Below are 16585 nucleotides of genomic sequence, written 5' to 3' on the forward strand. Positions count from 1 at the left end.
TAGGATGTGCATGTGCAAGCAGTGCCAAAGTTCTGCATCTCCGAAAGGAATGGCATCCATCAGCAAAAATATCCCTTCCTTAATCAACTCTTGATTCATACAGGAGGCCAGCTGTGTTCCTAAAACCTCTGGTTTAGCCTGTACACAAACATTCTCCACTGGGCCACTGCACATGCTCTAGGTCTGGTGATATCAACAAATTCTGAAACCCAAACCGCAGGGTGCAGGTGGTCAAACCTAATGCACACTCACAAGGATTGTACCAGACTCCCAGATTAATAGTAAAGATTATGACTCTTAGACAAGAGCTCTGAAATGATTCCAGGGAGATCCCAGTTTCCAAAGAAATTAAATTATTTACTATTGCTATAATAGCCTACTAAGCAACAAGAGCTCAGGGACATGAGGGTCAATTGTCCTCTGTGACATCACACACTCAGAGCCCTCCACTGGCTCAGGAACTAACTGGAAACTGACCTTCAGTCTTTGTAACTCAGTTGTGTATGTGACAGTCACATGGTCTTAGTGTGTGAACTGAGACCAAGTTAAGAAAGCAGCAATGGGAGAAGAATGACCACAAGGTGTGTCAAAGCTATGCATTTAAATGGGCACAGGGGAAATTGAGGAAGGAGACCTCGGCCTTCCCTTCCTTTTGTCCTACACAGGAGGCAGGATATACCCCTAACCTCTGGCTTAACCTACCCATGAGCATTTACCCTGGGCACATTCCCACACCCTAGGTTTGGGGAGGGCCAACCATTCTGAAACCAAATTGAGAAGGGACCAATACAATACCTCTATCACCATCACAGAGCATCACCAACCCCCAGCTGAAACAAGAGGATATAACTTTGAGACACTGCCTTGGAATAATTTCCAAGCAAACCATTTCTCATCAAAGGGCTAAGTGGTGGCAATGGAGACACACCTTGCCAAAGTTCATCATACATGAGATTTGGAGAAAGTTGAGAATGAAGTACCCAGCGCAGTCGCCTATCAACCAGGTTGTATCTGGAATAATATCTGGAATATCTGAAGGGCTACACCTGGAAGCCCTGTCAGCGAGAAGCCTGCATTTTTTCCTTAGGAGACAGTGATTTATGGCTTGGTCCATCCCCGCCACATTTCCCATCAGTTGAGGGAGGCAGTGTGTTGGAGTTGGAGATATTGGGTTCTGATGGCTCTTGCTCAGGAATCTGCAACAAGGACTTGGTTCCCTAATTGCTGTCAAGGGCTCTTCCAATGCTGACCCTCTCCTGGTTCATACTGCCCATGTGCAAACTGTCAGCTTCTCAGAATTAAGACAATTCAATCATCCAGTTCAGTGAGACAAGCTGGTTCCCCTTCACCTTCCATAGTACAGCAGGCCAAGCATCAAGGAACCAGGGACTAAAGGCCCTCTTTTTTTTTTTTTTTTTTTTTTTGGTAGAGCAGAGCCTGATAGCTGTCACTGAGCACAGGAGCAGAAGCAGAAGCAGAGTTTGTGACCTTCCCATGGGTGCCAGCATGTGATGGCTCCATGGCTCCTAAGAAGGAAAACAATAATTTGTCAGAAACACAGCAAGGTTAAGGACATGGATGCTGGGAGGACCAAAGCTTGACATTCCCTGTGGGAATGGGGACCCGGTTGGAAAGAAGTTGTCTTTCTTCTTTGTTCCTTGGGCCAGAAGGAGGCCAGTTCCCTGCCCAAATCTATGGCCCAGGCCACACACCAAACATCCTCTGCTGTCCCATCCAAATGGCCTGGGCCTCCGATTGGTTGCACACTTCTGAAATCTGGTGAATTAAAGAAGGAGCTGTGTAGCAACATCTCTCTCCTAGTCACAAGGACTGAACCAGATTTCCAGGTGGAAGGCACACGATAGGATTCTTGAGACACTGACTCTGAACAGATTGCGGGAAGAACCTTTTTTTTTTTTTTTTCAGTATATGAAATTTATTGTCAAATTGGTTTCCATACAACACCCAGTGCTCATCCCAAAAGGCGCCCTCCTCAATACCCATCACCCACCCTCTCCTCCCTCCCACCCCCCATCAACCCTCAGTTCTCAGTTTTTAAGAGTCTCTTATGCTTTGGCTCTCTCCCACTCTAACCTCTTTTTTTTTTTCTCCTTCCCCTCCCCCTTGGGTTTCTGTTAAGTTTCTCAGGATCCACATAAGAGTGAAAACATATGGTATTTGTCTTTCTCTGTATGGCTTATTTCACTTAGCATCACACTCTCCAGTTCCATCCACGTTGTTACAAAAGGCCATATTTCATTCTTTCTCATTGCCACGTAGTACTCCATTGTGTATATAAACCACAATTTCTTTATCCATTCATCAGTGGATGGACATTTAGGCTCTTTCCATAATTTGGCTATTGTTGAGAGTGCTGCTATAAACATTGGGGTGCAAGTGCCCCTATGCATCAGTACTCCCGAATCCCCTGGGTAAATTCCTAGCAGTGCTATTGCTGGGTCATAGGGTAGATCTATTTTTAATTTTTTGAGGAACCTCCACACTGTTCTCCAGAGTGGCTGTACCAGTTTGCATTCCCACCAACAGTGCAAGAGGGTTCCCGTTTCTCCACATCCTCGCCAGCATCTATAGTCTCCTGATTTGTTCATTTTGGCCACTCTGACTGGCGTGAGGTGATACCTGAGTGTGGTTTTGATTTGTATTTCCCTGATAAGGAGCGACGTTGAGCATCTTTTCATGTGCCTGTTGGCCACCCGGATGTCTTCTTTAGAGAAGTGTCTATTCATGTTTTCTGCCCATTTCTTCACTGGGTTATTTGTTTTTCGGGTGTGGAGTTTGGTGAGCTCTTTATAGATTTTGGATACTAGCCCTTTGTCCGATATGTCATTTGCAAATATCTTTTCCCATTCCATTGGTTGCCTTTTAGTTTTGTTGATTGTTTCCTTTACTGTGCAGAAGCTTTTTATCTTCATGAAGTCCCAATAGTTCATTTTTGCTTTTAATTCCCTTGCCTTTGGGGATGTGTCGAGTAAGAAATTGCTACAACTGAGGTCAGAGAGGTCTTTTTCTGCTTTCTCCTCTAGGGTTTTGATGGTTTCGTGTCTCACATTCAGGTCCTTTATCCATTTTGAGTTTATTTTTGTGAATGGTGTGAGAAAGTGGTCTAGTTTCAATCTTTTGCATGTTGCTGTCCAGTTCTCCCAGCACCATTTGTTAAAGAGACTGTCTTTTTTCCATTGGATGTTCTTTCCTGCTTTGTCAAAGATTAGTTGGCCATACGTTTGTGGGTCTAGTTATGGGGTTTCTATTCTATTCCATTGGTCTATGTGTCTGTTTTTGTGCCAATACCATGCTGTCTTGATGATTACAGCTTTGTAGTAGAGGCTAAAGTCTGGGATTGTGATGCCTCCTGCTTTGGTCTTCTTCTTCAAAATTACTTTGGTTATTCGGGGTCTTTTGTGGTTCCATATGAATTTTAGGATTGCTTGTTCTAGTTTCAAGAAGAATGCTGGTGCAATTTTGATTGGGATTGCTTTGAATGTGTAGATAGCTTTGGGTAGTATTGACATTTTGACAATATTTATTCTTCCAATCCATGAGCACAGAATGTTTTCCTATTTCTTTATATCTTCTTCAGTTTCCTTCATAAGCTTTCTATAGTTTTCAGCATACAGATCTTTTACATCTTTGGTTAGATTTATCCCTAGGTATTTTATGCTTCTTGGTGCACTTGTGAATGGGATCAGTTTCTTTATTTGTCTTTCTGTTGCTTCATTATTAGTGTATAAGAATGCAACTGATTTCTGTACGTTGATTTTGTATCCTGCAACTTTGCTGAATTCATGTATCAGTTCTAGCAGACTTTTGGTGGAATCTATCGGGTTTTCCATGTAGAGTATCATGTCATCTGCAAAAAGTGAAAGCTTGACTTCATCTTTGCCAATTTTGATGCCTTTGATTTCCTTTCGTTGTCTGATTGCTGATGCTAGAACTTCCAATACTATGTTAAACAACAGTGGTGAGAGTGGACATCCCTGTCATGTTCCTGATCTCAGGGAAAAAGCTCTCAGTTTTTCCTCATTGAGGATGATGTTAGCTGTGGGCTTTTCATAAATGGCTTTTATGATCTTTAAGTGTGTTCCTTCTATCCCGACTTTCTCGAGGGTTTTTATTAATAAAGATGCTGAATTTTGTCAAATGCCTTTTCTGCATCGATTGACAGGATCATACGGTTCTTATCTTTTCTTTTATTAATGTGATGTATCACGTTGATTGATTTGCGAATGTTGAACCAGCCCTGCAGCCCAGGAATGAATCCCACTTGATCATGGTGAATCATTCTTTTTATATGCTGTTGAATTCGATTTGCTAGTATCTTATTGAGAATTTTTGCATCCATATTCATCAGGGATATTGGCCTGTAGTTCTCTTTTTTTACTGGGTCTCTGTCTGGTTTAGGAATCAAAGTAATACTGGCTTCATAGAATGAGTCTGGAAGTTTTCCTTCCCTTTCTATTTCTTGGAATAGCTTGAGAAGGATAGGTATTATTTCTGCTTTAAACGTCTGGTAGAACTCCCCTGGGAAGCCATCTGGTCCTGGACTCTTATTTGTTGGGAGATTTTTGATGACTGATTCAATTTCTTCGCTGGTTATGGGTCTGTTCAAGCTTTCTTTTTCCTCCTGATTGAGTTTTGGAAGCGTGTGGGTGTTTAGGAATTTGTCCATTTCTTCCAGGTTGTCCAGTTTGTTGGCATATAATTTTTCGTAGTATTCCTGAAAATTGCTTGTATCTCTGAGGGATTGGTTGTAATAATTCCATTTTCATTCATGATTTTATCTGTTTGGGTCATCTCCCTTTTCTTTTTGAGAAGCCTGGCCAGAGGTTTATCAATTTTGTTTATTTTTTCAAAAAACCAACTCTTGGTTTCATTGATCTGCTCTACAGTTTTTTAGATTCTATTTTGTTTATTTCTGCTCTGATCTTTATTATTTCTCTTCTGCTGCTGGGTTTGGGGTGTCTTTGCTGTTCTGCTTCTATTTCCTTTAGGTGTGCTGTTAGATTTTGTATTTGGGATTTTTCTGGTTTCTGAGATAGGCCTGGATTGCAATGTATTTTCCTCTCAGGACTGCCTTCGCTGCATCCCAAAGCGTTTGGATTGTTGTATTTTCATTTTTGTTTGTTTCCATATATTTTTTAATTTCTTCTCTAATTTCCTGGTTGACCCACTCATTCTTTAGTAGGGTGTTCTTTAAGCTCCATGCTTTTGGAGGTTTTCCAGACTTTTTCCTGTGGTTGATTTCAAGCTTCATAGCATTGTGGTCTGAAAGTATGCATGGTATGATTTCAATTCTTGTATACTTATGAAGGGCTGTTTTGTGACCCAGTATGTGATCTATCTTGGAGAATGTTCCATGTGCACTCGAGAAGAAAGTATATTCTGTTGCTTTGGGATGCAGAGGGAAGAACCTTGTTTTTACAACAGAACAAAGATGTGTCAAGGTGGATAGGGAGGGCCAGAGTTTTCAAAGCTTGGAAGGGGAATACAGTGGAGAATGGAGTGCCCAGCACCAGCTCCTGACAACCTCTCTGGCTGTTGGAAAAAGAAACACCAGAGGGCTTAGGCAAAAGCACCCTCTAGAGTCTCCATCTGAGAGTGCTGCCAGCAAAAGGCTTGCCTTCTTCCCTCAGAAGGACCTAGAGAGCCCTGAGGCTTTGTCTGTTTTTCTTGCTTTTTCCATCATTGAGTGGACTGAACAGTGACTGTGCTGTAGCTGGGAGATGCCCCCAGCTGTGGCTCCAAAGTGTGGAGAGAGGCATTGGTGCCCTCTTCCTGTAAAGGACATCTTCTGTGCTGACCAGATTCTAGAGCTTACTGCTCCTGTGTGAACTGTTTTTCAGAAGGAAGACATCTCAATGAGGCAGAGCAAGGAAGCAAGCTGACTCCCCTCCCCTGACCCCTTGCTACAAACAGCCAAACCCCAAGCTCGGGTTAGGAGGGCTGTTCTCCTTTCAGATATCTCTTGCTCATACTGTACTGAGCCCAGGACCAAGTGGGAACCCGACGCCCATCCCTAGGTCTCTGCTGAGTGAGTGCCAGCTCCATGACTCCTAAGGGTGAATGAAAAGGGAGTCAGAGACACAGTAAGGGAGAGGGAATGACTGCATCCAGGACCAAAGTGCGTTCAGTATTTCCATCCAATGGGAATGAAATCCATGTGGAATGGAAATGTTTATCTTCATTTCCCCTAAGCCCAGCAAGGAAGCCAGCTCTCTGCTAATATGTCTGCCCCAGCCTCCAAACACAGCTCTTGGCTGGACAGCTTCTGATGCCCTAGGGCTTTGGATGTCCATGTAGTCCTGAAGCCAAAAGGCCAGGGCCCCTTTGGCTCCACCTGTCCCACAGTCACAATGGCTTGTCATCGTTGGACATCTGCAAGCCAGTAATGGTACTCGGAAAGACTGAAATTGTAAGGTGAACCTTACAATTGTAAGATGAACCTTGATGGATAATAAAGCAATGTCATGAAACTGGATACATCGAGGGCCAGAGTTCTTCATGAAGGATGAAAATTGGATCATGTTTAGAAGAACCTGGCTAGCACAATGTATTCACAAGCCTGCTTGCTCAGGAATCACAAAAACCTTTTTGGAGCTTTGCCAACAGGAGTGCTCCAAAGGATGTCCGTTGGAGCTCTGTGAGCAAAAGGCTCACACTCTCCCTTAAGAAATAGAGCGAAACATTGGCCACTCTGGTGTACTTCTGCCCATTATATTCATCAAGAGGAGCAGCTAGTGACTCCGAGATGTGAAGAATGTGGTTCCATGTGATGACCAAGAGCTGGGAATGAGGCCTTGGTGCACTATTTAATCAAAAGGCTTTTTGTATGCTGATCAGGTCGTGGAGCATACTGCACATGGATAGACTGTCCTTCCGAATGAGGGTACCTCCAACCATTAGGAGCAGGAGTCAATCTGTCTACCCATTCCCACAATACTGTAGCCTGCTGAGCACCAAGGGCCCAGGGACAGGGGGGCTTGGTGTCCTCTGCGATATCAAACTCTGAGAGCCCTTCATTGGTTCAGGAAAGGCTTTGAAACTCAACTCCACACCTGGGAACTTGGTTGGGTAGGGGGCAGACACAGTGTGTCTGTGTGTGAAGAGATCAAGTTAGGAAAGTGGCAATGGGTGAATAATGACTACAACGTGAGTCAAAACTGTACATTCAAATGGGCACGGGGCAAACCGAGGAAAGATAACCAAACCCTCTTTTCCCCTTGTCCCACACAGAGGCTGGATCCACCCCCAACCTCTAACTTAGCCTACACAAGCCTTCTCCCTGGGCACCTTCACACACTCCGGGATTTGGGAGGACCACACATTTCTAAAACCAAATTAAGAAGGGTCCAGTGCAACACCTCTATCACCATCACAAGGGCACCTCCAAAGCCCAAAGCTGAAGCAAAAGGATATTACTCTTGAGACACTGTCTCGGAAGTCTCCATGCAAACCCTACCTCATCAAAAGGGCTAAAGGGTGGCAATGGAGACACACACTGCCAGAGTTCTTCATCACATATGAGATTTGGAGAGTGTTGAGAATGAAGTACCCATCACAGTCTCCTATCAACCAAGTTGTATCCGAAATAAGAAAGGCCTTTGGGCTTAGGCCAAGGGAGCCCTCTGAAGGACGACACCTGAGAACCCTGTCAGCAAGAAACCTGCATTCTTTCCTTAGGAGCCAGTAATTTCTGGCTTGGTCAATCCTTGCCACATTTCCCATCAGTTGAGGGAGGCAGCAGTGTTGGAGATGGAGATATTGGGTTCTGATGGCTCTTGCTCAGGAATCTGCAACAAGGACTTGGTTCCCTAATTGCTGTCAAGGGTTCTTCCCATGATGACCCTCTCCTGGTTCATACTGCCATGTGCAAAGTGTCAGCCTTTTAGAATGAAAGCAACTCAGTCATCCAGTTCAGTGAGGCAAGCTGGCTCTCCTTCACCTTCCATAACACAGAAGGCCAAGCACCAAGCACCCATGGACTAAAATACTTCTTTCCCTTGCTAGAGCAGAGCCTGATAGCTCTCACTGAGCACAGGAGCAGAAGGGGGTTTGCTATCTCCCCAGGAATGCCAACGGAGTGAGTGATAGCTCCATGGCTCCCAATGGAGAAAAAATAAACTGTCAGAAACACAGCAAGGGGAAAGGAGGGCCAAAGCTTGACATTTCCAGTGTGAATGGGGATCCTCTTGGATAGAAGATGTCTTGCTTCATTTGTCCGGTACCCAGAAGTAATCCAGGTCCTGGCCAAAATCTATGGCCCAGCCAAACATCCTCTGCTGGGCCCCCTCAAATGTCCTGGGCCTTTAAATGGCCACATATGTCTGAAACCAGTGAATTTATGAAAGAGGAGCCCTGTGGATAAATCTCTCCCCCAGGGACAAGGACTTGACCAGACTCCCAGGTGGAAGACATAGGACAGGAATCTTGAGACATTGACTGTGAACAGATTGTGGGAACCTTGTTTGTACCAGAGAGCAAAGATGGGTCAAGGTGAATAAAAAGGGCCAGAGCTCTTCAGAGCTTGGAATAGGAGTTCTATGGAGAAGAGGGTGCCCAGCACCATCTCCTGACAACCTGTCTGGCTGTGGGAAGAAGAAGAAACACCACAAGGCTTAGGCAAAAGTGCCCTCTAGAGTCTCCATCTGAGAGCCCTGTCTGCAACAGGCCTGACTACTTCCTTCAGAAGGACCTAGAGAGCCCTGAGACTTTGCTTTTCTTGCTTTTCCCCTCATTGAATGGAGTCAGCAGTGACTGTGCTGTAGCTGGGAGGTGCCCCCAGCCGTGGCCCCAAAGTGTGGAGAGGGCATTGGTGTCCTCTTCCTGTAAAGGGCTCTTTCTGTGCTGACCAGTTTCTGGAGCCTACTGCTCCTGTGTGAACTGCCTGCTTTTCAGAAGGAAGGCACCTCAATCAGGAAGAGCAAGAAGATGAACTGATTCCCCTTCCCTGACTCCTTGCTACAAACAACTAACCCCAAGCTCAGGGGTAGGAGGGCTATTCTCCTTTGGGATATCCAATGCTTATGGCTGTTACTGAGCACAGGAACTAGTGGGAATGCAGTGCCCATCCCTGGTTGCCCACTGAGTGAATGCTGCCTCCATGATTCCTAAGGGTGAATGAAGAGGCATCAGAGACACAGTAAAGGAGAGAGAATGGCTGCAGCCAGTACCAAAGCGCATTCAATATTTCCATCCAAGTAGGAATGCAATCCATGTGGAATGGAGATGTTTATCTTCATTTCCCCTAGGCCAGTTCCCCACTAATACCTCTGGCCCAGCCTCCACACACAGATCTTGGGTGGACAGCTTCCGATGCCCTAGGACTCTGGATGTCCATGTGAGACCTGAAACCAAATGGCCAGGGCCCCTTTGGCTCTACCTGTCCCACAGTCACAAGGGCTGGTCCCCATTGGACATCTGCAAGCTGGAGATAATACTTGAAAGACTGAATTTGTATGGACCCTGATACGAACCTTGATGGATAATAAAGCAATATCATGAAACTGGATATACTGAGGGCCAGAGGTCTTCATGAAGGATGAGAATTGGATCGTGTTTAGAAGAACCAGACTAGCACAATGTATTTGCAAGCTGACTTTCTCAGGAATCACAAGAACATTTTGGCGCCTTGGCTGTAAGAGCGCTCCAAAGGATGCTCGTTAGAGGCCTATGAGCAAGAGGCCCACATTCTCCCTTAATACACAGAGAGGAACTTTGTATTCTGGTGTGCTTCTATCCATCATATCCATCGAGAGGGCCAGCAGTGTCTATGAGATATGAAGAATGTGCTACCATGTGACGATCAAGAGGTGTGGGGGGGGGGGTTTGGAGCACTATATATTCAAAAGCCTTTTTTGCGCCAATCAGGTCTTGGAGCATGATGCACATGCACAATTTGTTCAGGTAAATGAGGGTAGCTCCATCCATTAGTGTCTGGGGTCCATGTGGCTATCATTCCCATGATACTGTACTATGCCCAGCATCAAGTGCTCAGGGACAGGGAGCCTAGCTCTCCTCTGGAATATCAGACTCTGAGAGCCCTACATTGGTTCAGAAAAGGCTTGGAAACTCACCTCCACACCAGGGACCTTGGTTGGTGTAGGGGACAGACACAGGGTCTCTGTGTGTGTGAACTGAGACCATGTTAGGATAGCAGCCTATCCTAACAGGGAGAGAAATGACTACAAGGTGAGTGAAAAGTGTGCATTCAAATAGGCCCAGGGGAAACCAGGGAAGGTGACTCAAACCTTACCTTACCCTTGTCACACTTGGAGGTGGGAATCCACCCACAGACTCTGGCTTAGCTTACCCACAAGCATTCTCCCTGGACACCCTCACACACCTGGTTTGGGGAGGGCCACATCATTCTGAAACCAAATTGAGAAGGGCCTAATGCAACACCTCTGTCACCATCACAAGGACACCACCAAACTACCACGCTGAAACAAGAGGATATTACTCTGAGACACTAAGAATAGGTTCCATGCAAACCCTCTTTCATCAAAAGGGCTAAGTGGTGGCAATGGAGACACACACTGCCAGAGTTCTTCATCACACATGAGATTTGGAGAGTGTTGAGAATGAAGTACCCATCACAGTCTCCTACCAGGTTGTATCCGTAATAAGAAAGGCATGTGGGCTTAGACCAAGGGCAACACCCTCCCTGAGTGTGCCTCCCTGAGGGCAACACCTGGAAGCCCTGTCAGCAAGAAGCCAGCATTGTTTCTTTAGGAGCCAGTGATTTCTGGCTTGGTGTATCCTTGCCTTTTTTCCCATCAGTTGAGGGAGGCAGCAGTGTTGGAGCTGGAGCTAATGGGTTCTGGTGGATTTTGGTGAGGAATCTGCAACAAGGACTTGGTTCCCTGATTGCTGGCAAGGGCTCTTCCAATGCTGCCTCCTCCCAGTTCATACTGCCCATGTGCAAACTGTCAGCTTCTCAGAATGAAGGAATGCAAACATCCAGGTCAGTGAGGCAAGCTGGCTCTCCTTCACATTCCATAGCACAGCAGGCAAAGCACCAAGCAATCAGGACTAAACTCCTCCTTTTCTTTGGTAGAGCAGAGCCTGATAGCTCTCACTGAGCACAGGAGCAGAGGTGGAGTTTGCAGCCTCCACAGGGGTGCCAGCTGAGTATGTAATGGCTTCATGCTCCTGAGGGAGAAAACAATAAATTGTTTGAAACACAGCTAGGGGAATAAAATAAGCACTGGGAGGGCAAAAGCTTGACATTTCCAGTGGGAATGGGAATCCAGTTGGAAAGATGTCTTGCTTCTTTTGCCCTCCGCCCAGAAGAAGCCAGTTCCCTCCTTCTCCATCCTAACACACTAAACATCCTCTGCTAGTCCCCTTCAAATTCCCTGGGACTCTGAATGGCCACATGTTTCTGAAACCCAGTGAATTAATGAAGAAGGAGCCCTGTGGCAAAATGTATCTCCCAGTCACAAGGACTGGACCAGACTCCCCAGTGGAAGACACAATATAGGACTCTTGAGACACTGACTCTGAATGGATTGCGGGAAGAACCTTGTTCTACAAGAGAGCAAACATGTGTCAAGGTGGATAAGAAGGGCCACAGCTCTTCAGGTCTTGGAAGTGGAAATCTATGAAGAAAGGAGTGCCCAGCACCAGCTCCTAGCATGCTGGCTGGCTATGGGAAGAATAAACACCAGAAAGCTTAGGCAAAAGCGCCCTCTAGAGTCTCCATCTGGGAGCCCTGTCAGCGAAAGTCCTGTCTTCTCCCTTCAGAAGGAACTAAAAAGCCCTGGGACTTGGTCTTCATTTTTTTTTTTATTTTTTAATTTTCCCATCATTGAATGGGCAGTCACAGTCCTATAGCTGGGAGATTCCCTCAGCTGTGGCTCCAAAATGTAGAGAGGGCCATTCGTGACCTCTTCCTGTAAAGGACGCCTTCTGTGCTTTCCAGCCTCTGAAGCCTACTGCTCCAGTGTGAACTGTCTGGTTTTCAGAAGGAATGCACCTCAATCAGGCATAGCAAGGAGATGAGCTGACTCCCCTCCCCTAACCCCTTGCTACAAACAGCCAAGCCCCAAGCTCAGGGATAGGAGGGCTATTTTCCTTTGGGATAGCCCATGTTCACAGCTGTTACTGAGCACAGGACTGGGTGGGAACATGACACCCATCCCTGGGTGCCTGCTGAGTAAGTGCCAACTCCATGATTCCCAAGGGTGAATGAAGAGGCAGTCAGAAACACAGTAAGGGAAAGGAAATTGCTGCATCCAGGAACAAAGTATGTTCAATATTTCTATCCAATGGGAATGTGGTCCATGGAGATATTTATCTTCATTTCGTCTAGGCCCAGGAAAGATGCCAGCTCCCCGCTAGTACTTCTGGCCCAGCCTCCACACACAGTTCTTGGCTGACCCCTTCTGAGGCCCTAGGGCTCTGGATGTCCATGTGAGACCTGAAACCAAATGGCCAGGGCAACTTTTTTTTTTTTTTTAATATGGAATTTATTGTCAAATTGTTTTCCATACAACACCCGGTGCTCATCAGCCATGGCAACTTTGGCTACACCTGTCCCACGTCACAAGGGCTGGTCCCCATTGGACATCTGCAAGTCGATGATAGTACTCAGAATGACTGAATTTGTAAGGAACCCAATACAAACCTTGATGGATAATACAACAAAGTCATGAAACTGGATACATCAGGGCCAGAGTTCTTCATGAAGGATGAAAATTGGATCATGTTTAGAAGAACCTGACTAGCACAATGTATTCACAAGCCTGCTTGCTCAGGAATCACAAAAACCTTTTTGGAGCTTTGCCAACGGGAGTGCTCCAAAGGATGCCTGATGCAGCCCTGTGAGTAAGAGGCCCATGTTCTCCCTTAAGAAATAGAGGAGAACATTGGCTTCTGATGTGCTTCTACCCATTGTCTCCATCGAGAAAGGGCAGTAGTGGTCTTTGAGATATGAAGAATGTGCTTCTATGTGACAATCAAGATGTGGGAATGAGGCCTTGGTCCCCTATTTACTCAAAAGACTTTGGTGCGCTGATCAGATCATGGAGGGTGCAGCACATGCAAAGACTGTCTGTTCCTCCAAATGAGGCTAGTTGCACAATTAGTGCCAGGAGTTCATGTGGTTACCCATTCCCATGACCCAATTCAAAAGAATTATAAATAAAAGAGAAGACATTACGCCTTATACCAAAGAAACATAAAGCAGACAAAGGGGCGACTATGGCCAAATTAGTTGCCAGCAAACCACCTACCTAAAAGAAATGGGTAGGTTCTTAGAGACACACAACCTACCAAGACTGTATCGGGAAGAAATAGAAGGTTTGCACAGACCAATTAAAGGAAGACTGTATCAATACAAGAAGATAACCAATGCAGGTAATTGAATCAGTAATCGAAGTTCTCCCAGGAAAGAAAAGCCCAGGACCAGGTGGATTCACTGGTGAATTTGACCAAACATTTGTAGAAGGACTAACAGCAGTCCTTTCACTGATTCAAAAGGAATGAACACCACCAAACTCGTTTCATGAGACTGGAATTACCCTGGTAGGAAGCCAGAAAAGGATACTACCTGAACAGAAATCTCTAGGCCAGTATCCCTGTGATGAATATAGATGAATAATTCCCAATACTGTACAGGCAAACCAAATTCAGCAGCACATTAAAAAGGATCATTGACTGTGATGAAGGGTTTTTTTCCTGTAAAGGCAGGATGTTTCAGAAATGCAAATCAATAAATGTGACCCCTCACATAATTGAATGAAAGAAAAATCAACCAGAAACAAGACTCTTAACTATAAATAGCAAACGGAGCGTTACTAGAAGGGAGGTGGGCAGGGGGATGGGTTAAATGGGTGATGGGCTAAGGAGGACACTAGTAGTGAGGATCACTGGGAGTTGTATGTAAGTGATGGATGACTACATTCTATACCTGAAACTAACATTACACTCTATGTTAACCAACTGGAATTTAAAGAAAACTTGAAAAAATAAATACTAAAGAAATACATAAATAAATTTAAACTAAAATAAATAAATACATTTTAAAAAATAAAAAGAAAACTCATGTGACAATGTCAATAGACACAAAAGAAGTTCTGAGAACATTTGGTATCCATTTGTGCTAAAAATCTCTTTAAAAATTCAGTGTAGAAGGAACATATCTCAACATAAGAAAGGCTATGTATGTGAAGCCCACAGCTAATATCATACTCAATAGTGAAATTTTGAAAGATTTTCCACTAAAATCAGGCACAAGACAAGGATGCCCTAGATATGTGAAGGGAATTGGGTGATGCAGGCTTCTGGTTATGCAATGAATAAATCACAGATAGAAAATATAGCATAGGGAACATAGAGAGTGGTACTGGAATAGTGATGCATGGTGAGAGATGATAGCTACACCTGTGTTAGCCTAGCAGAATGTATATACTTGTCCAATCAGTATGCTGTTCATCTGAAACTAATGTAACATAGCGTGTCAGCTATTCCTAAATAACATGTTTTTTTTTTTTAATAAGGTAAAGGAATGAAATAAAAAGTTTAATGTAAAAGAACCTGTTAATATCTAATCAAGAAATGCAGTAAAGTTCCAAAATAGAAAGTCACCATATCAAATTCTGTAGCATTCCTATACACTAACCAAATTATCTAAGAAGAAGTAAAAAAAAAAAAAACAATCCCATTTACAATAGCATCAAAAACAATAAACTTTATAGGAATAAATTTAGCCAAGGAAGTGAAAGATCTCTCTACAGAAAACTATAAAACCCATGTGCAGAAATGGAAGAAATTCAATTTGGATGAAAGAAACAAGAGAACACACAAATCACTGAAAAGCCACCCCATGTCCATCTTTTGGAGGAATTAATATAGATATAATGTCCATACTACGCAAAGCCATCTAGAGATTCAGTGCAATCTCTATCAAGACTCTGATGCAATTTTTATGCAATTATAAAATCATATCCTATAATGTATTTGGAACCACAAAAAGACCCCAAGTAGCCAATGCAAGAAATAACAACAGGAGGCATCACACTTCTTGATTTCAAGCTTCATTCTAACACAAAGAAATCAGTTATGTCACTGGCATAAGCACACACACAAGACAATGGAACAGAAATTGAGAGCCCAAACTAAACCCATGCATGCACAACTAGCATTTGACAAGGGAGTCAAAAATACACAGTGGGGAAGAGTAGTCTCTTGAATAACTGGTGCTGGGAAAATTGGATATTCCCATGTATAAGATTAAAGCTTAGCACCATATGTTACACCACTCCCTAGGGAGTGAAAGGAAGAAACATAGAGAGATGTGGTTAGAGAGAAAAAGAGACAAAGAGGAAGTACAAGGAGGAAAGTAGAGACCTGGTTGAGGTATGTGGACGGGGTTAGATGGGTCAGGGGAGAGGGGATGTATGAAGTGGCTCTGAGTGCTGGGGCAGAAAGAGCTTGTATCATGGGCATCAGAGTTCCATGATCCCAAGACTCCAACATCCCTGGGTCCAAGCTCTGCAGAGGCCATTGCAATTGAAAAGATGGGTATCCCTCATTTCTTCTGGAATTGTGAGGCTCAGCCTCATGTTCTGTCATGGGGAGGGATGTCTTGAGGGAGAGTGTGCTCCTCTTTGGCAGGTAAACTCCAGAGCCTGCCCTGTGGGGGGGTGTCCCGGGGCCATCTCCCTCACAGCCTCAGGCCCTGTTGGATTTCCCCCCTCCCCCCACCAGCTGGCCTTCCTCAAGTTCTGAACCCAGGCATCAGGCATCGTGTTGCCCCCAGGTCCTGCAGTCTGGACCTGGCAGAGGTGGACTGTTGATATTGATAAAAAAAAAAAAAAATTGACAATAAGGTCCATATCCTCCCTCTGGAAATAGCGGTGTGCATCAAAATTGTGCTTTGCTATCCTGTCTGCAACCAATCTGAGGATTCCAGAAGGTAGGTGAACCCTTTAAAACACCATAGTCTTCTCTTCCATCAAATTCAAAGACATTTTCTTGTCTCAGCTTTCTTTTAATTCTGAAGAGATGGCAATTAGTAATTGAAGGCATAATGGTCCTATAGGAAATTTACCTATATGACTGATGGACATTATTTCATCCATCCATATCCCTAAAGCACATTTTATTGGAAATATTAAGCAAGGATACATACTGTAAATTCACAACATATGTGTAGCTCCCTGTAAGTTGCATTCTGACCTTGTCACATATGTGTCATCAAAGATATTATTAGTGACTTTTCAGATAAGCTCTCCAAATCAAGATGGTCATGTTAGAGAATCTAGTATAAATGGAATTTCACAGATTCTGAATTAGGAATGATTTTTCATTTTTAATGTTTCTTTTTTTTCTCTTTTTGAGAGAGCCCGAGCTGGGGAGAGGGAGAGAGTGGGAGACAATGAATCTGAGGCAGGCTCCAGACTCTGAGCTCTCAGGACAGAGACTGACGCGGGGCTCAAACTCATGGACTGCAAGATCATGACTTGAGTCAAAGTCGGACGCTTAACCGACTAAGCCACCCAAAGCCCCAGGAATGATAGTTTATTGGCAAAGAAGGAGAATTTAAAGATAGTGTAAAGGATGT

The sequence above is a fragment of the Panthera onca genome, chromosome C2 (genome assembly GCF_046562875.1).
Source record: "Panthera onca isolate mPanOnc1 chromosome C2, mPanOnc1 haplotype 2, whole genome shotgun sequence".
NCBI lineage: Eukaryota > Metazoa > Chordata > Mammalia > Carnivora > Felidae > Panthera > Panthera onca.